General features: G+C 38.5%; 1 protein-coding gene and 1 long non-coding RNA gene across 19 annotated transcripts in view; both read left to right on the top strand.

The window, feature by feature from the left end:
* Window positions 1-25,469, top strand: part of GALNTL6 (polypeptide N-acetylgalactosaminyltransferase like 6) — a 1,215,026-nt gene that overhangs the window by 165,685 nt on the left and 1,023,872 nt on the right. The gene's annotated exons all lie outside the window — the stretch shown is intronic.
* LOC146396504 (uncharacterized) lies at window positions 500-6,337 on the top strand. The gene is made up of 2 exons (XR_014826561.1): window positions 500-2,173; window positions 2,548-6,337. It is a non-coding gene; the product is annotated as an uncharacterized LOC146396504 (long non-coding RNA).

The raw sequence follows: 25,469 nt of genomic DNA, 5'->3' as shown, positions 1-25,469 counted from the left end.
TTCAGGGGTAAAAGGAGAGGCAAGATAAATTGAAGAGAATTAAAATAAAACAGAATTGGAATGAACAAAATTGGAATAGGGAAAAATAACACCAGCAATGCAACTGGAAATTTACATGGGGAAAATATTTTCAAAATAACAACCAAGTATAAAAAGTGACAAGCTAAACAATCATTTAATTAAAAATAGCAAATGGCCAAAAAAAGATAAAAGTAGATCCATCCTCCAGAAAATCCAGAGGTTTTTAGTTTTTTGTGTTTTTTTTTTTTAAAGGAAAAATAGAAGGCTGAAAAATCTCTTTTCAGGTTAGCAAAATTTCAGAAAAGATAGTCTTTTTTTATCAAGGACATGACAAAATAGTCATATACATGATGGATATGTAATCAGGAAAACTCATTTGTGAGGCCTCTTGCTTCTAGGGATCAAAATGAATATAGTGAGAAGATGTGTAACAGAAGGTTAGTAGATACAAACTGTTACATTTGAAATGGATAAGCAATGGGGTCCTACTGTACAGCACAGGGAACTTTGTCTAGTCTCTTGGGCTAAAACATGATGGAAGATAGTATGGAAAAAAAAAAGGATATACATACATGTATGACTGAGTCACTTTGCTGTATAGCAGAAATTGAAAGAACATTGTAAATCAATTGCTCTTCAATAAAAAAAAAGTAAAAAAAGAAAAAAAATAGATATACAAATGAAAAGAGAGCCTGCATGAATTTGAGGTCAGATATTGACATTTACTACTTCTGGAGGGAAATTACGCAATGCAAAAGTTTAAATATGCATTTATTTCGATCTGACATTTCCACTCTTAAGAATTAAAAACATGTCTACCAGTGAGTAAAAGATACTGCCTAATTAATGTCTAAACAAATCATTGTTTATTTTACCACACACTGGGAAAGAAAGCCTAAAATAAGGTATTCTGTAGAGAATGTCACATAATAAACATGAATATATTCCTGAAGTATAATCATGATAAAAATGTGCAATATATAAGTGTTCTGACATAGAAAGGTATCTAATATATATGAGCAGAAGTCTGGAAAAAGAAAATTTGCACTGTCTCCCATTTTCAGAAAGAATATATTAGCATATGAATGGAGAAATACAGGAATATAAAATTTGAGAGCAGTTTGCTTTGGCAGGTGTGATTATGAAGGAATTTCAATTTATTATTTATTTTAAATAGTTTAATATTGAATAATTCTATTATGCTTAACATCAGAAAAAAAAGAAATATAATAGTAGAAGCTGACGAACTCATTTAAAGTAGTAAGATACCAGTTTAGAAAAGTTATGTATCATATACCACACAGTATATACTTTTTCAAATACCTTTAATGATGTTGAATGTAATTGATAATATAGCACTTACGACCACTGTACAGAGAAAAAGCTAATACGAGCCTGCAATTGCGGTGTGAAATGTTCACTTTCTATTAAGATTCATTTAACATGAGTCCCGTAGATGGCCTCCTTCAAGCTCATTCCTGTTGTCTATCTGCCCAGCTTGCTTACATAAACAGGAAATTAACAGCCCAGAGACTTGAATCCGTACTTTTCACACTAAGTGGGTACTTCTCGGTGATTCTGATGTGCATCTTTATTGGGAGGAAAAAATATACTTATCGGTTCATGTGATGCCTTATTTGGCATATGGAAAACTCTGTAAAGTGGAAGCAATTTCTAAACATGGAAATGATTATTTAACATGCCTTTCAAAAGCAGTAGGTCCATTTGCAGAGTCTTAAACCTGAGCCAAACAATTTTGTTTGCCCTTGATCTACTTTGCTTTGTGCTGATACAATTTCCTGGGCCATTATTTTGAAAGCCAGATTCCTAATATATTTCAGGGACTGAGTTATGTCAGTGCCTTCATTTAACTATGGCCCCGTTTTCTTAATATTTGCAATCTGTTTGTAATAGTTTCCTAGTTGTGGTACTAAAATAGTTTCCTAGTAGAGGTCCTAAAAATATAATTGAATGCAAGGCTCTTTGTTTGAGAGCAAGCAAAGAATAAGAGATATTATTGTCCCATTAGTCTTACTAACAAGGTTACTATTTTATCATCATTATTATTTTCTTAGTCATAATGTAATAGTGTTCTATGTAATGATCATCTGGACTTGTTTCTCTCAAGTGACTACTAGTGTGATTAACAGATGTACAACTTGGGAGTTCCTGTTGTGGCGCAGTGGTTAACGAATCCGACTAGGAACCATGAGGTTGCGGGTTCGGTCCCTGCCCTTGCTCAGTGGGTTAACAATCCGGCATTGCCGTGAGCTGTGGTGTAGGTTGCAGACGCGGCTCGGATCCCGCGTTGCTGTGGCTCTGGTGTAGGCCGGTGGCTACAGCTCCGATTCAACCCCTAGCCTGGGAACCTCCATATGCCATGGGAGCAGCCCAAGAAATAGCAACAACAACAACAACAACAACAAAAAAAAAAAGACAAAAAAGACAAAAAAAAAAAAAAAAAAAAAAAAAAAAAAGACAAAAAAATAAATAAATAAATAAAAAAAAAAAAAAAAAAAAAAACAGATGTACAACTTGGAAAAGTGTCTCTAGCTGGGCAATAGCACAGGCACCACTCTTTGCTAGATGGAGGTAACTGCAGATCTCCAGGTGTCCAAGAGTTGGGGTGGGGGAGGGCAACAGACAAAAGTTGTGCTTACCTAGAGGTTACACTGGATTGATTACCTCTGCAAATACGGGAGACTGCACGGACCTCCTCTTTTTCTCTTATGTGCATCCTTTGGAAAGCATATTGGAACATGTGTGCAGACGATTTTCATAGATTCCGAAGCCCTGCAGAGCAAACCAGGCTTTGTGGGCATGTCTCAGGGGCCCTGAGGAGGAGGCAAGCCCCCCTCGCTCCACGCTGTTCTGCTTATACCCTTGCACGAGTCCTCTCTACACAAATAGTCAATCACAGTAGCTGTACCCCCACCAAAGGTGCTTTATGGAAAGGCATAGATTTTCTCTCATAAGTAATGAAAATATTAGCCCAAATAAACATCATAAGGAAAGAGCATAGGAGAGAAAGAGAAGGAGACAGAGATAAATGGGGTCATTTCTCAGGGCTCTGAAACATCATCACAGGGCAGAACCTGCAGTGAAAAAAGCTGGGACAGGAGTTCCCGTCGTGGCGCAGTGGTTAACGAATCCGACTAGGAACCATGAGATTGCAGGTTCGGTCCCTGCCCTTGCTCAGTGGGTTGACGATCCGGTGTTGCCATGAGCTGTGGTGTAGGTTGCAGACGTGGCTCGGATCCCGCGTTGCTGTGGCTCTGGCGTAGGCCAGTGGCTACAGCTCCGATTCAACCCCTAGCCTGGGAACCTCCATATGCCACGGGGAGCGGCACAAGAAATAACAACAACAACAACAACAACAACAACAACAACAACAACAACAACAACAAAAAGCTGGGACAGTGTTTCCATCTTGCCATTATCTCTCATAGGAAACCAAAGCAAGATCAGTGGCCCTTATGATTTTTTATGTGCTGTTTGAATTATGTGACCATATTGTCAGAGAGTTTTCTGTGGGAGGAGGTAGACAGGCTGCCCACATCCTACTGTAACACGGGTCCTTGTCCCAAGACTTGTACCTCATGAGAGGGATTGAATGGATGTCTTTTCGCTTGTTGTCTCTGAGTGAGTTGAGAACAACACCAAATGAATCTTTAAATTATTACACTTCAGTGGTTGCTGATCATATTCACAACTTCAACTGCTGCTCAGGCACATGAGAAGTAAGTGTTATTTAGACCGTGTAAACATCAGGATGCATGCATACGTACACATGGATAGATAGAACACTTGATTGATATGATAGAGATAGATAAGTAGGTAGGTAGGTAGATAGAAAAAAATAGATCAATCCAGCAACATGATGATAGAGAGAAATGAATAGATCAACCAACATGATCATGTTTGCAAATAGAAGATTATGAATCAATCAACATGATGATAGAAATAGATCAATCGATCAGCACGATGATGATAGACAGACAGACATTTGGTAGAGATAGATAAATCAATCAACATTGATAATGATGATGTATTACAATTGATAGAAAGAGATCAGTCAATTAGCATGATGATAGATGATCAATTTAGAGACAAAGGGAGAGAGATTTAGGTTAAAGAACTGGCTCACAAGTGTGAACACTTGGTTAGTTGAAGTTGGGCTCCTCTGAAGTCTCTCATCCCCTTGACGTGCAGATGTCCATCTTCTTGCAGCCTCTTCACACAGTCATCCCTCTACCCACACACGTCCCTGTGTCTCTGTGTGTCCTAATTTCCTTTTCTTATAAAGACACCAATCAGATGGTAATAGGGTCAACACTAAAGAGCTCTTTTAAACTTATCCCATTTAAAGGTCCTGTCTCCAAATACAGTTACATCCTGCAAGATTAGGTGTTAGGACTTCAGCAAATGAATGTTGAGGGGACACACTTAGCCCTAACAGTCAAGTAGTAAAAATTATGTCTCTCTACTTTAAGTTACTTGTTATTGAAATAGCATTTTATTGATGAAGTACTTGGAGGTAATACTGAAGCTTGCAATCAAAACTTCAATATTTAGGCGGAGCAAGATGGCAAAAGAGTAAGAGGTCGCACACACTTTCTCCCACAAACACATCAAAAAAAACCACATCTGCGTATATGACTACTTGCACAGAACATCAACGGAATACTGGCAGAAGAACTTAAGCCTCCAAAAAGGGCAAGAAACTCTTAACATAACTGGGTAGAACAAAAGAAAAAAAGAGAGAGAAAAGGAATCAGGATGGGACAAGCATTCCTAAAAGGGAGCCCTGAAGGAGAAAAGGAACCCACCTCCTGGGAAGCCTCCTAACTGAGGAAAGATTCACTGAGTCAGTGGGACCTCAAAGTTGCCAAGAAAAGTGCAGCAGCTGGACTGAGAACAGCAAAGCAGAGTGAGAGCCCTGGGACCTGAACCTCAAAGTTGAGAAAAACAGCGTGCGCATGCCTGCAGGCTTAGAGGGTGGGGCGGCTCTGCAGAGGCTATAGGCAGTGAGAAGCCTCTTGCTAGTTTAGGGGAGATTAGGCACTTCTTGCACAGGCTACCAGTGGCCAGGCACCTATTGTGTGGGCTAAGGGCATAAGGGGGCTAAGTGCAATGTGCTGCCTCTTGCACAATCCACAGGTGGCAGGCAGACTGCAGAGGTCATCTCAGAGGCCAGAAGGAGGTGTGGCTTGCCACCACTGGGGGCCTATGAGTGGGCTCCACCAGTGACCTCAGTCACCTCAGAGGTTGCCAAAAGAGAAAAAAAGATGGCATTGCAACCAAGCACCATATGCTCTCACTCCCCTGGGAACACACCCACCCTGAAGCTGCCACTGCCAAATGCTCTGGATGACCCCTAAAAACTTGGTCACTGTTCCTTCCCAAGACCCTACAACTAGGAGTAGCATATACTGTGTGGGCTAAGTGGGACAGGGTGCCTCTTGCATGGTCTGAAGGTGGCAGGGGCAAACCACCACAGTTATCCTTGCTTCCAGAGGTAGGCGTGGCCCACTGCCATTGGAGATATCTGAACAAAATCACTTGCAGCCCCATTCACCTAAAGGACACCACATTGTGACTGAACACCACCTGTTGGTGCTCTTGCACCCCTGAGAACACACCCACCCTGCTGATCCAGGCAGAACCCATACACCTGATCCCTATCACTTCCCAGGATCCCGCAACTAGGAGCACCCTTTACAACAACTCATATGTGGGCTAAGTGAGATGGGTTTCTTCATGCATGGTCTACAGGTGGCGGGGCAAACTACTGCAGTTATCACTAACTCTAGAGATGCTCATGGCCTTCTCCCAATAGAGGTCCCTGAAGAGGCATCACCCGCAGTTCCAATCACCTCAGAGGAGGGCATTGCAATCAAACACAAGCTGCTCTCACTCCCCTGGGAGCCCATGCACCCTGCTGTTGCTACTGCCAAATGCTCTGGTCACCTTGAAGATCTGCCTAGAGATTATTATCACTTCCCAGGGCCCTGCAACTAGAAGTAGCCTGTGCCATCTTCCTGCAGGTCCTTGCTGCTGTTGAGAGCCCAATGACCAGGCACTGACTGCTGGCCCTACCCATTGCCTCCTTCTCCCTGAAAACACACTGAGCATCCTGGAAACAACAGCCTATTCACACTGAAGAAAGAGACAGCAAATATTCAAACTCCCACACCAAAAATAAATAGTAACACCCCCCCCCCCCGCCAAAAAAAAATACAAAGGGGTATTCTTGCATAAAAGTAGCCTTACAAAACTACAGTTTGGCTTCCCCAAACACACAGAAAAAGAAAAACACACGCAAGACGAAGAAGCACAGAAACCATTCCCAGTTAAAGGAACAGGAGAATTCACCTAAAGCAGTCAACAATGAAACAGACCTCTGCAGTCTGACAGACACTAAGTTCAAAAGGGAGGTATTGAAAATACTGAAGGAATTAAGAGAGGATATGAACAGTAATGCAGATTCCTTTAGAAAGGAACTAGAAAATATAAGGAGGAGCCAAGAAAAACTAGAAAATTCATTTGCAGAGATATAAACTGAGCTTAAGGCAATTAAGAGCAGAATGAATAATACAGAGGAATGAATTAGTGACATGGAAGATAAAATAATGGAAATCACCCAATCAGGACAGCAGACAGAAAATCAAATGAAAAAAACATGACAGCAATATAAGAGACCTATGGGATAATATAAAGCGGGCCAATTTACACATAATAGGAATTTCAGAAGGAAAAGAAGAAAAGAGGATTAAAAATATATTTGAAGAAATGATGGCTGAAAACTTTCCGAATTTAAAGCATGATGATATCAAGACACAGGAAGCACAGAGGGCCCCAAACAAGCTGAACCCAAACAGGCCCACACCAATATATATCATAATAAAAACAGAAAAAGTTAAAGAGAGGATTCTAAAGGCAGCAAGAGAAAAGCAAAGCATTAATTATAGGGGAACCCCCAGAAGGCTATCAGCTGATTTCTCTACAGAAATATTACAGGCCAGAAGGGAGTGGCAAGATATATTTAAAGTGCTGAAAGGAAAAAATTTGCAACCTAGAGTACTCTATCCAGCAAGAATATCATTTAACTTAGAAGGGGAAATAAAGAATTTCTCCAACAAACAAAAGCTAAAAGAGTACAGCAATACTAAACCCATTCTAAAAGAAATAACTGAAAGGGCTTCTCTAAATTAAAAAAGAGAGAGAGAGAATAAGAACTAGGATGGAGGAAGCCACAATTGGAAAGCAATCACTTAAATAAGCCAGCATACAGATCTAAACATGAGGATGTTAAAAAAAAAAAAAAAAAAAGAGATCAAACTCATACAATGTGGAGAAGGAAAGTAAGAAAATATAGATTCTTTTTTTTTTATTTTAATGATTGTATCTCAGCATATAGGACCATCAGGCAAAAGCAAGAACATATAGGAAGGGCTTAATGTGCTTATAAAACAGGGCAACCACAAATCAAAACCAAACATTACATTCACAAAAACTGAAAAGAAAAGTAATCAAGCATAAAATAAATGGAAACCATCCAAACCAAAAAAGAAAAGAAGAGAAACATAGAATCAATTGGAAAACAAGGTTTAAAATGGCAATAAATACATATCTATCTATAATCACCTTAAATGTCAATGGACTAAATGCTCAATCAAAAGACACAGATTGGCAGACTGGATAAAAAAGCAAAATTCTTCAATCTGCTGCCTGCAAGAAACTCACCTTAGAGCAAAGGACACATATAGATTGAAAGTGAGGGGATAGGAAAAAATATTTCATGCCAATGGGCAACAAAGGAAAGCAGGAGTTGCAATACTCATATCAGACAAAATAGGCTTTAAAATGAAGGCCATAAAGAAAAACAAAAAGGACACTATTTAATGGTTAAAGGATCCATTCAAGAAGAGGATTTTACAATCATCAATATATATGCCCCTAATATAGGAGCACCCAGATACCTACAACAAATACTAACAGACATAAAAGGAGAAATTGATGGGAATACAATCATAGTAGGAGACTTTAACACGCCACTCACAACGGACAGATCCTCCAGACAGAAAATCAATAAGGCAACAGAGATCCTAAAGGACACAATAGAAAAGTTAGACTCAATTGACATTTTCAGGACATTACATCCAAAAAAATCAGAATATAATACATTCTTCTCAAGTGCACATGGAACATTCTCAAGAATTGATCACATACTGGGGCACAAAGCTAACCTCAACAAATTTAAGAGTATAGAAATTATTTCAGGTATCTTCTCTGACCACAATGGCATGAAACTAGAAATCAACTACAGGAAAAGAAATAAGAAAAAACTTACTACATGGAGACTAAACAACATGCTACTAAAAAACCAATGCGTCAGTGAGGAAATCAAGAAGGAAATTAAAAAATACTTCAAGACAAACGATAATAAAGACACATCCACTCAAAATCTATGGGATGCCTCAAAAGTAGTGTTCAGAGGGAAATTCATAGCAATATAGGCCTTTGTCAAAAAGAGAAGAAAAATCTCAAATCAACAAATTAACCCACCACCTAAATGAATTAGAAAAAGAAGAACAAACAAACCCTAAAGTCAGCAGAAGGAAGGAAATCATGAAGATAAAAGAGGAAATCAATAAAACCATGAGCTGGTTCTTTGAAAAGGTAAACAAAATTGACAAACCTCTGGCTAGACTCACCAAGAAGAGGAGAGAAAAAACCCAAATAAACAAAATCAGAAATGAAAAATAAGTAACAACAGATACCACAGAAATACAAAAAAAACTATGAGAGAATACTATGAACAATTGTATGCCAATGAATTTGACAACCTGGAAGAAATGGACAACTTTCTAGAGACTTACAGCCTGCCAAAACAGAATCAAGAAGAATGAGAACAACTGAACAGTCCGATCACTAGAAATGAAATTGAATATGTCATAAAAACACTCCCTACAAATAAAAGTCCAGGACCAGATGGCTTCACAGGTGAATTCTATCAAACATATAAAGAGTAACTTGTGCCCATCCTCCTTAAACTCTTTCAAAAGGTTGAAGAAGAAGGAACACTCTCAAAGACATTCTGTGATACCACCATCTCCCTAATTCCCAAATCAGACAAAGATACCACCAAAAAAGAAAATTGTTGGCCAATATCTTTGATGAATATAGACGCAAAAATTCTCAACAAAATTTTAGCTAACTGAATACAACATATCAAAAAGATTGTACACCACGACCAGGTGGGACTCATCCCAGGTTCACAAGGATGGTTCCACATATGCAAATCAATCAATGTCATACATCACATTAACAAAAGAAAAGTAAAAAACCACATGACACTCTCAATAGATGCAGAAAAACATTTGACAAAGTCCAACATCCATTCATGATAAAAAGTCTTACCAAAGTGGGTATAGAGGGAACATACCTTAACATAATCAAAGCCATTTATGACAAACGCACAGCAAATATAATACTCAATGGGGAAAAGCTGAAAGCCTTCCCGCTAAAATCTAGAACAAGACAAGGATGTCCACTCTCACCACTACTATTCAACAAAGTACTGGAAGTCCTAGCCACAGCAATCAGACAAACAAAAGAAATAAAAGGCAGCCAAATAGGAAGATGACATGATACTATATATAGAAAACCCTAAGGACTGAACCCAAAAACTACTTGAATTGATCAACAAATTCATCATAGCAGCAGGATATAAGATTAACATTCAGAAATCAGTCACATTTCTGTATACTAACAATGAAATATTAGAAAAGGAATACAAAAATACCTTTTAAAATTGCACCCTCAAAAATTAAATACCTGGGAATACACCTGATGAAGGAGGTAAAGGACTTATATGCCAAGAACTATAAAACATTCATCAAGGAAATTAAAGAAGATGTAAAGAAATTGAAAGATATTCCATGCTCCTGGGTTGGAAAAATTCACATTGTAAAAATGGCTATATTACCCAAAGCAGTCTACAGATTCAATGCAATCCATATCAAATTACCCCTGACATTTTTCACAGAACTAGAACAAACAATCCAAAAATTTATATGGAACCACAAAAGACCCAGAATTGCCAAAGCAATTCTGAGGAATAAAAACCAAGCAGGAGGCATAACTCTCCAAGACTTCAGGCAATATTACAAAGCCAGTGATCAAGACAGTGTGTACTGGTCCTGAAACAGGCATACAGACCAATGGAATAGAATAGAGAATCCGGAAATAAACCCAGACACCTATGGTCAATTAATCTTTGACAAAGGAGGCAAGAACATAAAATGGGAAAAAGACAGTCTTTTCAGCAAGCATTGCTGGGAAACCTGGACAGCTGCATCCAAAGCAATGAAACAAGAACACACCCTCACACCATGCACCAAAATAAACTCCAAATGGCTGAAAGACTTAAATATAAGACAAGACACCATCAAACCCCTGGAAGAGAACATAGGCAAAACATTCTCTGACATCAGCCTTATGAATATTTTCTCAGGTCAGTTTCCCAAAGCAACAAAAATAAGCGCAAAACTAAACCAATCGGACCTAATCAAACTGACAAGTTTTTGCACAGCAAAGGAAACCAAAGAGAACCAAAAGACAGCTTACAGAATGGGAGAAAATAGTTTCAAATGATGCAACTGACAAGGGCTTATTCTCTAGAATATACAAGCAACTTATACAACTCAACAGCAAAAAAGCCAACATCTCAATGGAAAAAATGGGCAAAAGACCTGAATAGACATTTCTACAAAGAGGATACACAGAAGGCCAACAAGCACATGAAAAAATGCTCAACATCACTGATTATTAGAGAAACGCAAATCAAAACTACCACGAGATACACCTCACACTGGTCAGAACAGCCGTCATTAATAAATGCACAAATAACAAATGCTGGAATGGGTGTGGAAAAAAAGGAACCCTTCTGCACGTTGGTTGGAATGTAAGCTGGTACAATCACTATGGAGATACCTTAGAAATCTATACCTAGAACTACCATATGACCCAGCAATTCCACTCTTGGGCATATATGCAGACAAAGCTTACCTTAAAAAAACTCATGCACTTGCATGTTCATTGCAGCTCTATTAACAATAGTCAAGACATGGAAATAACCCAGATGTCCACTGATAGATGATTGGATTAGGAAGATGTGGCATATATACACAATAGAATACTACTCAGCCATAAAAAAGGACAAAATAATGCCATTTGCAGAAACATGCATGAACTAGAGATTCTCATACTGAGTGAAGTCAGTCAGAAAGAGAAAGACAAATACCACATGATATCACTTATATCTGGAATCTAACATAGGGCACAAATGAACCTTTCCACAGAAAAGAAAATCATGGACTTGAAGAATAGACTTGTGGTTGCCAAAGGGGTGGGGGAGGAAGTGGGGTGTTTGGGGAACTTGGGGTTAATAGATACAAACTATTGCCTTTGAAATGGATTAGCAGTGAGATCCTGTGTAGCACTGGAACTATGTCTAGTCACTTATGATGGAGCATGATAATGTGGGAAAATAGAATATATACATGTATGTGTAACTGGGTCAAAATATTAAAAACAACAACAACAACAACAAAAAAAAAACCTTCAACATTTGCTAAGGTACTCTAACCTAAGTAAAAAAACAAAACAAAACAAAACAAGACAATCAAACAACAACAAAAAAATGAGAAACAAAAACAGATGTCTTAAAAACACTTTTTAAAGTAAATCCTATACAGATTCATACAGCTGGAAGAGGAGGTTGAGGAGTTTTTAGGATTGGCTTAATCCAGTGGCCCTTGCTCTGATTCCCAGGGTTCTGACAGACCTGCCTTCCCCAAGCTGCAGCTTTTGTTCTAGAGCTGGTTCCTAAAACAGCTTAGCTGAAACCACATACTTTCAAGTGATTATGTCCCCAGGATAGAGAAATTGTACTTTCCTGAGGCATTCCCTTGGATGCAGGGAAATTTGTCTGGGAAATCCAGGGGAAACTTCCTAGGATTTTATTTGTAACCTAGATCTTATTCCATTCCTAAAGCAACCCTTATGTCCATTAATAATCTTAACTAGATTCTGGGGAAAAAAAAAAGAGGTACTCAGGAGTGATCATCTTTAAGATTTAACCATGGTTAACACCTCCTCCCCCAATTCGTGGTAACACAGTGGTGGACAGAAAAATAGATTTGGAAGATTACACCATAATGCCCTTTATAATTTCCTGTGAAAAGGAAATGCAAGTCACAGTTTAAATCTGAGCACAAGAAGACTTAAATGAAGAATATTTTGCTCAGAGAATAGCAAAAAATTTTCTGCAAATCTGTGCTATTTCTAGAGAGGTTGAATGACTGGCATTGAAGACTAATATTTGTTTTGCCAACTATATTAGATTATGGTCCAGTGACTATAATGTCCTTAAACCATAAGAAAATAAGTTGGTTTAATATTGGCTCCCTGGATTTTGGGGGGTTTATTGGCTATAGTGTTGCATATTAACTGAAAGCAGTGATAGTTTAATTTCATTTCCAGTGTCTAGAAATTCTCTAATGCATTCATCTTCCTGCTACTGTTATAAATCAAGAAGCAATGACTTCCATTTCTAACAACATTTATATTAGCTTTATTTTCACTCTACAGGTTCTTACATGTTTGATAAAAACATGACAGATTCTCAGAAAAGCTGAAAATTGTTGAGAAACAATGTTTAGGTCCTCTTTTATTGTGCTATAAACTGTTTATTATTTTGCAAATGTCTTTGTAGTTTGAAGCAAGAGTTGTAGCTCCTAATTCTGCATTTGACTATATACTCAAAGGTCTCCTCTGAGTACTCTACTGTAACACTGAAATTCTTCGTATGAAATAGATTTGTATTTTCATGATAAGATCTGCCTGTTTCTGGAATATGGTAAGAAAGAAAAACGCTTTCTTTGGAGAAATTATTTACATCCTTATGGTCCTGTATCAATGCATTAGTATGTACAGTGCAGATGTTTAGAGCCACGAGTGTTTACAACCTTGGGGAGAAGATGAAAAACAGGGACCAAGAAGATATTCCAGTATTCGGTGATTTCACCTGGACTCTGAAGGTCTTCAGGATATTCCTTGCAGAGCCGTAGAATGGAAAAAAAAATGTTGAGCTCTTAATTTTATACACACACACACACACACACACACATCTATCTATCTATCTATCTATCTATCTATCTATCTATCTATCTATATGTATGTATATACACACATGGAAGTATATACATCTAGTGAGGGATCACTCATTTTCTCTCATTCGTCTAGCCTGTCACCCTGGTCCTGTATATTTATAAACACATGTATATCTATATGTATATAGAGATAAACATATATACAGGAAGTCTTATTTAACAATTATGGCTAAAGAAGTCTGGCAATATGGAAAATGACCTCTTCTTAATTAGAATCTTTCTGTTCACAGATAAAGTGAATTTGCCCAAAGAATGGCCATTGATTCCATAGAGGAACAGACTCAGCAAAACCTCATGTTAAATCTGGTTAAAGAAGGACTCTGCTAGCTTCCACCCACCCCTTGACTGTGGCCTCTGGCTTCCCGTCAGTCTTGTCCTGCTGCAGCTTCCCAACAGGGTGGTCCAGCAGTGGCTGATGAGACCTTCAGCTACCCTGCCCTCCTCCTCCCCCTGCTGACCCAGAACAATTCTTTGGGAGCATTGCAGTGGGTTTTGGTTTTGTTCTTGTTCTGGTTTGTCATCACCAGCATGTGCCTCCTGGAAGTTTTTCTTGGGAGTATAACTCTGTCTCCTGTCTGTACAGTCTTGGTCAACAACTAATATCCAAACCTTTCCAAGCTTCATCTTCTCCAATGGCTCCCAGCCATCCACCTCTCTCCTCCCACTTGGACCTGCATATTTTGTCTTCTGAAACTTGGAGTCCATGACTACCAAATTCTGTTAGACTCTCAGAGGCTTCCCTGCACACCACCATACTTTCTTCCTTTCACTGAACTTGGCAGGTCCCTGAAGGTATGATCCCCAGAGCTTTCTTTGACGTATAGATCACTCATTTTCACTCACTCCTCTAGCCTGTCACCCTGCTGCTGTCCTGGATTCTGAAAACCTGCTATTGGATGTGACCTCAGAAAAAACAAAAGGCTTTTCTAATGTGTTGTCTAACTTTGAACTTCAAGGTTCCAGCAGCGGTATCTGCTTTGCCCTTCCTAAAAGATGTAAATGCTTTTGCCCTATAGGACATGACTTTCTCCACTTCCTCGAGGGTACTTAAAATTCTTCAATATATAGGAAGAGATCATAGACCTGTGTGTGAAGTTGGGATCTACATATGTCCATGGTTTCTGGAGTTCTCAAACAATCCTCCCCAGACATCTCTATCTATTAAGTCAATATGGTTCTAAAGTGTGTTTATACTTAAGACTCAACTTTAAACTAATAAAAATAATATGTAAATTCCTCTGCTGAGAAAAGTATTTCTCTTCCCCAAAGTGGATAATATGTATTAACAGACATACTGTATTAATAAATTGATGTAAAGGAACCAGATGTTGTATTGATGAAGATTGGAATTTTAGTCAGGAATTGAATGAGACAGACCTAGTTTTTTGAGTGCCAACACAGTCCTTGTTAATTAAAATGGTTCTTAGTTTGAGTTCTCTCAGCTTGATAAAAAGATCTGTTCCATGTAGTATATTTAGGGTGTAATTTCTGGGAAGCCAGGTGTGTGGGGGGAAGCGGGGGAGATTGAGGCAGGAGAGAAAGAATAGTGAGTGAGGAGTATTTGAATGTGGGGGTTACCACTATAGAGAAGTAGGTCAATCCTGGGGAGACCCTCTGAGGATGTAGAACCTCCCTGGGGTCATACTCCCAAAGATAGAGGATCTAGGATGATTATCCATCAGTTTTCATTTCTTGCAAGCTGAGAGTTGCCAGAGGTGCATTAATTCCCCTGAATTTATAGTGTGGCCTGAACAGCACCACTTCCAGCTCCCTGCACCTTCAGAATAGGTGAAGGCAGAGACAAGAGGGAGGCTTTCTGTGTGTAAAGGAACTGTCTCCAGTTGAACCCCAGGATAAAATGAGAGGATGTGGACAGAGCGTTGACAGTTTTTGTTACTGTAACCTGGAATATGTTATGAGAAGAAGAAAAAAAAATCCACAAATATCTAGTGACTGTTTTCTAAACATAGCCAATGTGCATTGGAAAGGGACTCTGCTTTGCACAGTCCATAAAAGGTCCACCCTCTCACAGCTGCATTTCTTGGAGCTCATGATTTTCTCTTTTGTGTGTCCTGGGAAGAGAGGCTGGAAAATTGAGCGAGAGAGGTTTCCTACCTCATTGTGAAAGTGGTGTACTCCAGCACAGCTAAGAACGATCCAGAACTAGTTACACAGCCCTACTTTACTTCCAGAAGGCTGGGGAAGGCTGCAAAGAGTACTCCTGGTAGGCATGACCATTTGTCATATTCCATCATTCTGATCGTGAATAGAAATGGTGGTAGATGTATAAAAATGGCAATGGTTGAAATACTACAATATAATTGTAGTTGTAATTTTTGGTGCTTATAAGGAGATCAGCACAACCCAAAGGGATGGAGAGGTCTGACATTTTCCCCAGAAGATGTCATTTTTATACCTACAGGTGTTCTACATGAAGGATAAAAAGTTATCACTCAAACAATAGCCAATTAAGATGCTTTGAGTGTAAGATGGAGGAAATTGCAACTCAAAATAACTGAAGACCAGGGGTGGAGGTGGAAGGGGTGGATTAGGAGTCTGGGATTAATATATGCATACTGCTATATATAAAAGAAACACCAAGGACCTACTGGATAGCGCAGGGCACTATGCTCATTATCTGGTGATTGTGAGTTCCCTTTGTGGCTCAGTGGGAACGACTCTGACTAGTATCCATGAGGGCTCAGGTCCGATCCCTGGCCTTGCTCAGTGGGTTAAGGATCTGGTGTTGCCATGAGCTATGGTGTAGGTTGCAGACACAGCTTGGATCTGGTGCTGCTGCGGCTGTGGTGTAGGCCGGCAGCTACAGCTCTAATTTGACCCCTAGCCTGGGAACCTCCATACGCTGCGTGTGTGGCCCTAAAAAAATAAATATATCTTGTAATGAACTACCATGGAAAAGAATCTGAAAAATAGTATATGTAGTGTGTATGTATACAGATATGTATCACTGAATCAATTTGCTATACACCTGAAACTAACACATCATTGTAATTTAACTATACTTCAGTTAAAAAATTGCTATAAAAAAAGTAAAAAAAAAAAAAAAACCAAAATAAGTACTCTCAGCCCTACCCTGAATACTGGACAGTTCAGATTAGATATCAGGAGAGCTGAGGCAGCATTACAAACACAGTCCTTACCACCTAAGGTTTGGTTCTGTCATCTGGGTGGCCTCTTTCTTGAATAATCAGGTTTTTTTACATGACAGAATAAAGGGGGATGGGGTTGAAACAGAAATGTGAGAGAGGTAAGAGGATATGAAATTTAGTCTTGACTAGACTGGGACTGTTTTCAGATAATGCTCATTTTTCTGGGCTTTTCACTTTCTCTGGTGGACAATTCTTTCTCTTTGTGGGAAGGTATACTGTTTGCAGAACTATGTACAAAGCAAACTTCATCCATTCACCCATCCTGGATCCTTTAACAAATAGGTCTTATTAGACTATCAAGAGGGGAGGGGGACTAAGTGTTAGGAAGTACTTTGGGATGCTTATGATGTTTGAGTTCTACTGTTTTGGACTTCACCAATAGACTTTGCCTTTGGGTCTCAGACCAAACAACTCTTTTAAGAGTGCCTGCCTGTTATTGTATTCAAGTACAGTCAGAAAGACTGAGAACTCTCTCCCCAGCATCTCAGAGAGAGTCTCGCTGGTCCTGATGGAGTCATCGCCCATCCCTGGAATAGCCTCTGAGGAAATGCCCTGCTTTGATTGACGTCATATCAGATCTGGGAGCCAGAGCTATCGCAGAGCACAGGGAGACAAGAAAGTGGGTCATTCTACAGTGGAAAACATAGTGGTAAAACAAACAGATTCCCTAAAATAGGGAACAGATAAGCCTATCCACAAAACAGATACAAAAATCTCAGACACAGAGAACAGATTTGTGATGGCCAAGGGGGAAGGGGAGGGAGTGGGATAGATGGGGAGTTTGGGGTTGGTAGATGCAAACTATTACATCTAGAATGGATGGGTTCCCTACTGTACAGCGCAGGGAACTATATCAATTTCTTGGGATAGACCATGACGGAAGATAATACAAGAAAGGGAGTGTGTGTGTGTGTGTGTGTGTGTGTGTGTGTGTGTATGCCTAGGTCACTTTGCTGTACAGTAGAAATTGGCACATTGTAAATCAACTATAAAAAATATAACAAAAAATTAAAAAATTAAAAATAAAAATGAAATTTAAAAGAAAGTAACTGATTCCATATCACAAACTATAAAGTAGGAAGTGAGGAAGGCAGTCTGGTTAGGCTAGAGGTAACATAAATAAAGGTGCCTTGAAATCTGTATCATGTTGGCAACTCCATGAATTGTTTTCTTGGGCCAGAGAACTAGGAGAGGGCAAAAGGAAGGCAGAATGACAACGATGGGCTATTTCCCCATCTATCTGAGAAGGTTCCCTTGGGGCTTGTTCCACAGATTTTGGCTTCCTGGTGACTTGTAGCAACTTTCACCTCATTATTAGGATTCATGTATCATTGTCTGAGTAAAGAATACACACAATTTTTTACTTTTCATATCTGTTGGAAAGCTCTCTTGACTAATATTTATATTTAAAATTATTAGCATAATTGAATCTTTACACACATCCGTAAAGGTCTTATTTCTTCAGGATATTTTGTATCTAGCTTTCTAAGATCTTTTACAAAATAGAAACATCACACAATTATTTTAAATAAACTTCAAAGTCAAGTTATAATAGAAAGATGCTTTTGATTCTTTGATAAATTTTATTATAAAGTTTTGCCCATTTCAAGTGTTGCTCTAAGTCGGAATGTCATCCTCCATATCTTCCTCTTAATTATCTTCTCTTATAGTAGCATTCATACATTTTTAATATTCTCTAGGTTTCATTCAAGGGCAGTTTTATTTCTTACGCCTTCATATAGTCAAAAGCTATCAGTGTCACTGAAATAATATTCACTCAATCTTTAATCCAATTTTCTATGTCAGATAATTCTTTAAGATTTTACAGTTGGTTGCTTCTATTTGATCACCCCTTTGGAAGATGAATTCAGTTCTAAAATAGTTGCGTATGTCCCCAGTTAATATCCTCAAACATATGTCTTCAGCTCTCTCTCCAGTTCTGGACTTACAGGATTTGTGCAAGTCCTATCATATTGTTATGGCTACTGATCTTTTTTTCCCACTTTTTAGGGCCACATCTTTGGCATATGGAGGTTACCAGGCTAGGGGTTGAATTAGAGCTGCAGCTGCTAGCCTACGCCACAGCCACAGCAATGCCAGATCCAAGCCACGTCTGCTACCTACACCGCCAACGCTGGATCCTTAACCCACTGAGAGAGGTCAGGGATCGAATGCTCATGCTCATGGATACTAATTGGGTTTATTACTGCTGAGCCATGACGGGAGCTCCTGGCTACTGGTTTTTAACCAAGAGATGGTCTGAGCAACATACCTATTTCAGTGTTATAAATACTAGCCTGGAAATAAAATACTACAAACTAAAATACTGTAGATAAATGCTTCTGAAAGTGATTCTAGCACTGAATTTATGGAACTATCTTTGCCCAGTTTCTGGCCTTTGAGTGTAAGGTCTACAACTGTTCAGAGGATATGAATCAAGTTTTAATAAGTTGTTATCCCTTGTAGCGTTGCAGAGCTAATGTGATAAAAGTAATTGCTTACCTAGTTACTTGTAAGTAAACCCATTGCAAGCTCTGCTTTTAAATGTTATCACCATATGATTTATAATTAGTTATTCTTTGGCATTGATTTAAACCACTTGTTCCAAGTTACAGAGAATTATTAAGATTAATAATTTTTTTTCATAGATGACTTTGTATAAATTTATCCTTTATTTTCCTTTTTTGATGAAGATAGTAAAGGAAGAAATTGACGGGGAGGCCTTCAGAAGGAAGGAAGGTGTATCAGTTGCAAAGATAAAATAAGCAGCAACACTTTGGATATGGTTTGAGTAGATGTCATTAAAATGATGAGAATTCTAGTACTCTATTACTCTTTGGCACTGCTCTTTCTTGAGGAATGTTAAACTGCTTTGTTTCTACCTTCCTGGATCTTCTCAAATTCTGCCACCTACATCATCCACTTTGGATCCATTGAATGAAGAAAGTTTTATTTCATTATTTGCTCTACTCAATTGTTCTAATACTTACAATCATGAAGCAAGAAAATATTGGAAATATTTTTCATAAAATTCAGCACACATCAGAACATGGGTGGGAAAATTAAAGCAGGAGAAACAGATGCATTCAGATTTTTTTTTTTTTTTTGTCTTTTGTCTTTTTAGGGCTTCACTCATAGCATAAGTAGGTTTCCAGGCTAGGGGTTGAATTGGAGCTACAGCTGCTGGCATGCACCACAAACACAGCAACACCAGATCTTTAACCCACTGAGCAAGGCCATGGATCGAACCCGCATCCACATGGCTACTAGTCGGGTTTGTTAATCACTGAGCCATGACAGGAACTCCAGATGCATTCAGATTATTCTATACAATATGCTCTGATTTCATGTCCTAAATGGACATTAGAGTAAAAGTATCTGGTTAAAATTAATCAATGTGTAATAAAATAATTACATCAACCACAAATTGTACTTTTAATATTTAAGATGGAGTTCTTTCTTTAAGAAGTACTTTGAGAAACAATGTCCCTAAGGACACTTAACTAGAAATAGTAAAAAGAGGAAATGAATGAGGTGAGATCACCTAAACCCTTCAGTATAGAATGAACGAAGTAGCATTTACTAATATGTGATACAAACACTCATACATACTACACCACTTATACATCATATATACTTTGAGACAGACGCACTTATCTGATAGCATTTTAAAATTCTAAGACAGGGAAGGTGAAACCCCACAACAGAGTAAACATGGATGAAATCTGTACTCTTCCAGGAAATGTGAGCTGTGGGATTACTGTATACGATTTCTATAGTGGAGGGATTCATAATAATAGACGGAAATACATAATGATCTTTTTAGAGTCTTATTTAAATTCCTCTTTCCTAGGGAATTAGTGAAAGTCTTTGCCCAAATGACTATTGACATGTCAGCAATGATCTGGTTAGCACTTTTCTTTCACTACTGGGGTTCTCTCTACCACAGGAGTCACATTTCTGAAACACACTGAGTTTCTTTCACAAACGCTATTAAATCTCTCATATCAGATCATATATATATATACATATATATATACATATTGTTGTTGTTGTTGTTGTCTTTTTGCGTTTTCTAGGGCCACTCCCATGGCATATGGAGGCTCCCAGGCTAGGGGTCTAATCGGAGCTGTAGCTGTCGGCCTACGCCAGAGCCACAGCAACGTGGGATCCGAGCCACGTATGCAACCTACACCACAACTCATGGCAATGCCGGATCCTTAACCCACTGAGCAAGGCCAGGAATTGAACCCGCAACCTCGTGGTTCCTAGTCAAATTCGTTAACCACTGAGCCACAATGGGAGCTCCTCAGATCTTATATTTTAATTACAGACAAAATCCAGTCCCTCTGGTTGCAAGTGTTTAATTGCAGAAGCTTTCTGTGACAGTTTGAATTCAACATGGCCATGTCTGTTAGTCTCTTTCTGTTTCTCTAATCCATGAAGTATGAGAGCTTTTATACAAGCTACTCTACCATAAGGCAAACCTGCTTGAGTGTGTCTTACAATTCTTGCTGTGGCCTGGACTTTGTAAGCCTCCACTACTTTGGGGTGGGGGAATAAGAAATATTTTTCCTACATGTAAATGCCCATTCCTCTCATGGGCTTTGGGTTCGAATGACTTCCAAACTCAAAACTAGCTGCAAGAGTGGAATTAAAAACTAAAGCCCATGAGGAAAATGTCTGATTCTCCAATGCCTTAACCATGGTGTAGCCATTGCTCACAAGTGTTTCTGTTTTATGGCCAAGGTCATCATCGCACAAACAATCTAAGACTTTCTAGCCTCTTAGGTCCTTTAAATTGCAGAGGATGAAATAATTTGTAGGCATTTTTTTGACCCTTGGTCATCCAGAAAAGTTTAAATTACGTTCAGTTTCCCTGGCTTAAAAGGCAAAAATGTAGATGAAACATGTTATTTAAATATCCATAAAACAAGTTATAAACTTTAAAGATAGTATTTAAAGGCATAAAATTCAGTTTTCTGGAAAAGCCATCTGTGTACAAAAAGCTTTATTAAGGAAAGCTTCTCATTTTCCAATGATGGAGGATCAATGCGTTGCCACTGTTATCATTTTCACTAACTTAAACACAATCATATTTTGTGTCTGGCTAAAGATAAGAGCACCACATAGAGAAAGCCTGGGAACATGTAATTAACTCATTGATATTAACTCTCATGAATTGCGTTACACTATTTCCATAACGATCATGTAGAATATATTTTTCTTTGCTAACAAAAATAATCAAAAATATTTCATGGGTTTGTGATCTGTATTAAATTTGCTATTAAAAGCTATGGGGGATTCAGGAAAATTATTAAGTATAACTGACTTGTGGAAAAACATATTTCGTTCAGTCAGATGCAACAACTCCTAATCAGGACCAACAAAACTGAGTGATGTAGCATTAGAAAAACTATCAGCAGCGATGATAGTAAATAGCAAAATAGAGTAGAAACAACATGAACTTTAATATAGGGAACCAAGCTGTAGCAGGAATTAACATCCATTGCAATTGAATGTACTATAATTAATTATTCAAAAAATTAAAGAGAAAATCAATTAACAATCTAAGTAAAAAATCATCCAGTGCCCTCAGTTATTCCATTTAAATAAGATCATCATTTTAGTTCCTCATTTAGAAGTTAGACTAATTATTCAATTAAAATTTCAGTGAAACATCGACCTTATAAAACCTCTATTCTAGGCATTTAAATGTAGACTGTTAATTATTCTCAGTGAACACATGGCCCATCTGGCAAAATCATTGGCATTTCTTTGATCATTTTAGGATTCTCCCCTTTTCTGCCCTTAAATTAAATACCACCTCCCTTTCCAGGAGGCGCAGAGATAACAACTTTAAATAAAATAAATCATGTTGTGACTCTGATCTTTTATTGTCACCTTTTTAAATGCTTTGAGCAGTGGACTCCTGCCATTCCCTTATGTCTAACTGAGATTTCTTTTCTTGTGCAGTGCCTAGACCTTTTGTAATCATTCTTTTCCATGTGGCCATGAAATTTAGCTTTGTAACAGGATGATTACAGTTTATGACCAATTGTGAGCTGTCTGTACTAAAAAGAATCAAGGTATATTTTGAGTTGGTCATTTCAAATTCTCTCTAGTCAGAGGGGATCATGATGGCAGTGTCAGAAGACCCTGAGCTCACCTCCTCCCGTGGGCATTTATCTGCAGTGAACATAGGGATGCATATATCTTTTCAAATTAGTGTTTTTAAAACAGCAAACAAAAGGTAATGAAGGTTAATAACAGGCCAGAAAAGAAGGAAGAAATGAGGTAAGAGAGGGATGAGGGAGGGAGAAAGAAAGGAAGGAAAGAAAGGGGGAAGAGAGAGGTAGGGAGGAAGGAAGGAAGAGAGAGAGGGAGGGAGGAAAAATGGAGCACATTTCTGGCATTTCTATCTTCACTAGAAGCATTAAATGCTGCAAATGCTCAGAATAACTCGATGGGTTCATTCAGCTTACACCTATCCTTTAAAGTATTAATGACTCTGCAATCTTGACATTTTTGTATATCTACTAAATCTTGCCACTTTTTACTGTTTTTCCTCAGTTCATTTGTATTAGGGAGCACGTGGCTTTAGATCACCTATTAGTGTCCCTTCAAGTCCGAATGATGTTGAGTACCATGTATGAAAAGAAGTAAGGGGCAGAGAGAGTAAAATATCATGACTGTTTTTCCTTAATGGAAAGACAGAATTATTCAAATGTGTAGAAACCATATTAATTATTACTTTATTCCGGATTTCTAAAGATCTTTAAAATATATATATATATATATATTCATACACACATTTAAGTATGTTTTACATATGTGTATACATGCATGCATTTTTTCTATTCTGATCTTTAAATGAATGCTTGGGATATAATACTTATTCAGTATATTTTTATTTAAATATATATGTATGTAAAATAAATTCCAAGCTCTTGTAAAACTGAGTTACTTATATTGACATCTTGTTTTCCTTAATTTCGTCCGTTTAAATGCATGAAATATGTTCTATTATTACTGCCATATTACAGATGGAGTCATTAGGGAAATTTTCCACCCCTGTTTGGCTGCCCTGTTTGGCTGGTGAGGGTGGAGTTGTGACCAGCCCCAGATGTTCTGTCTCCAGAGATTAGCACCTGATGACATTGCTGTAACTCAGATGGCTTCTGGGATGTTGCCCCAGGCTGCCTTGGTGCTGGACAGATATTTACAAGTTCTGGAATCTAATTTAGGTAACAAAGAATTTTAAGTGTTGCCCCCTCTGTGTCTGCCTCTGGCAATAAACATTTGTTTTGTGAAAATTGACACTTTGACATACGTGAAGACTCATTTTTTTGTCTGTTAAACATATGAATCCTACTCGTTTAATTAGCAAACCCACTTCTCAAAGGGCGTCCAAAAAACTTACTTTAAGCCCTGTATAAATTATCATGAATTCCAAGTAGGCGATGACCAAACATGTTGTTTTGTGCTATAATAAATATTTTTACATTCCTGCCTTCATTAAAATTGCTATTGATTTATCCTGTTTCCTCATGATTTATTTTAAGCCTCGTGTGGGTAAATAGGTAGTTTATTTTCAGGTTTTAAGGAGTTTTTGGTACCTGTACTCCAGATTGCAAATAGGGATTTAAATAACCATCCCCTTCACTCAAGTGTTTCACAGTTCAGGAACCCCCACGGCCTCAGCAGCTTCACCAGCCGTTGTGGACCTGATCTGAGCACGGGCCATGTTGAAGATGAGAGCTGGGGTGAGTCACTGTCTATTCTGGACTGCATCCAGGATAATCAAGCAATTAGAGACACAGGACCATTTTCCTGGTTTCTTAGGAGGCTCTCAGGACCAAATCAACACTGATTCTCTCACTTCCTACATAGCATATTTTATTAACTAGAAAGGATGGAGTTTACTAAATGGCGCTTTTATTGCTCCCTTTGCCTCGGAAGAGAGCCGTGGGATCTTTAGCTTCTTTATTACAGCAGCAGTCAGATATTTTACACGGTAATAAAAGCACCAGCTGCCATTTGAGACAGCTCAGGCCTGGCAATGAATGTATGAGTGTGTTTGTTGTATTTTCTAAGAACAATGCTCATGAAAACATGTTTTTTTTCCCTGAACCCAAACACTACTGGGACTCTAACTAGCTGTAGACACGCTCTCTTAGTCAGGTTAGAAGAAAGCCACGTGAGTAGGATCTTTGATTTCCTGCACCATCAAGTGGCTAGAGCTGGAGGAGGGGAAACTAAAGGAGAATGGGTGAATGGGGACCATGCTTTTAAGCCCTGCAGGAGTTGTTTACACTCTTATTCTACTTGTCCAAATGCTGTTACATGTCCAACTAATGCATAAGGAAAAAAAGACCCTGGTAGGAATAATAAAATTTGTAGGGGTGGGGGGGGGGAGAAAAGAGAAGCTGTGCGTGCTTTCTTTCAGGAAGATCTACCAAATGAACTGCTCTATTTATCAGCAAGCCCTTACTAGCACCTCCTACGACAGGTCATTCACTAAGAGTGTGGGCTGTGGGCAGGGGTTGGCACTGTCAACCACAGGTCACTGCTGTAACTGAGAGGAGACTCACACCTTGGGAGGGTGTGGTCTGCAAAGCCAGACAAATGTTGAACAGAAACTTGTGACACAGCATCTACCAGGGGTTTAGAGGCAGTTTGACAAGAATTATAACAGTCGGTTATGTTTTTCAGAGGAACTAGAATTTGAAATGGGTCTAAGATGGGGACAGTGATTTTCCAGATTATGAACAAAATCGTGGAAATTTTGGTAATAGAGAAATTGCAACCTAGAGCGGAATATGTGCTCGGGACTCAAAGATCTGTTGAATAAATGCCATAATAAGGTACAGCCCCCCTCATCCCAAACCTTCTTACCTGAGGTTTCACTTTCCATAGTTTCAATTACCATGGTCAACTAATTTAAATGGAAATAATTTTAAATGGAACGTTCCAGAAACAATTTATGTTTTACATGGCACGCCATTCTGAGCAGTGTGATGAACTATCTGGTCATCAC

Source organism: Sus scrofa, chromosome 14 (assembly GCF_054392235.1).
Source record: "Sus scrofa isolate SSC_HxYL_T2T_F1_AM1 chromosome 14, Sscrofa_HxYL_maternal_Yorkshire_Landrace_v2.0, whole genome shotgun sequence".
In the NCBI taxonomy this organism is placed as follows: domain Eukaryota; kingdom Metazoa; phylum Chordata; class Mammalia; order Artiodactyla; family Suidae; genus Sus; species Sus scrofa.
This window is presented reverse-complemented; position numbering and strand designations above follow the sequence as displayed.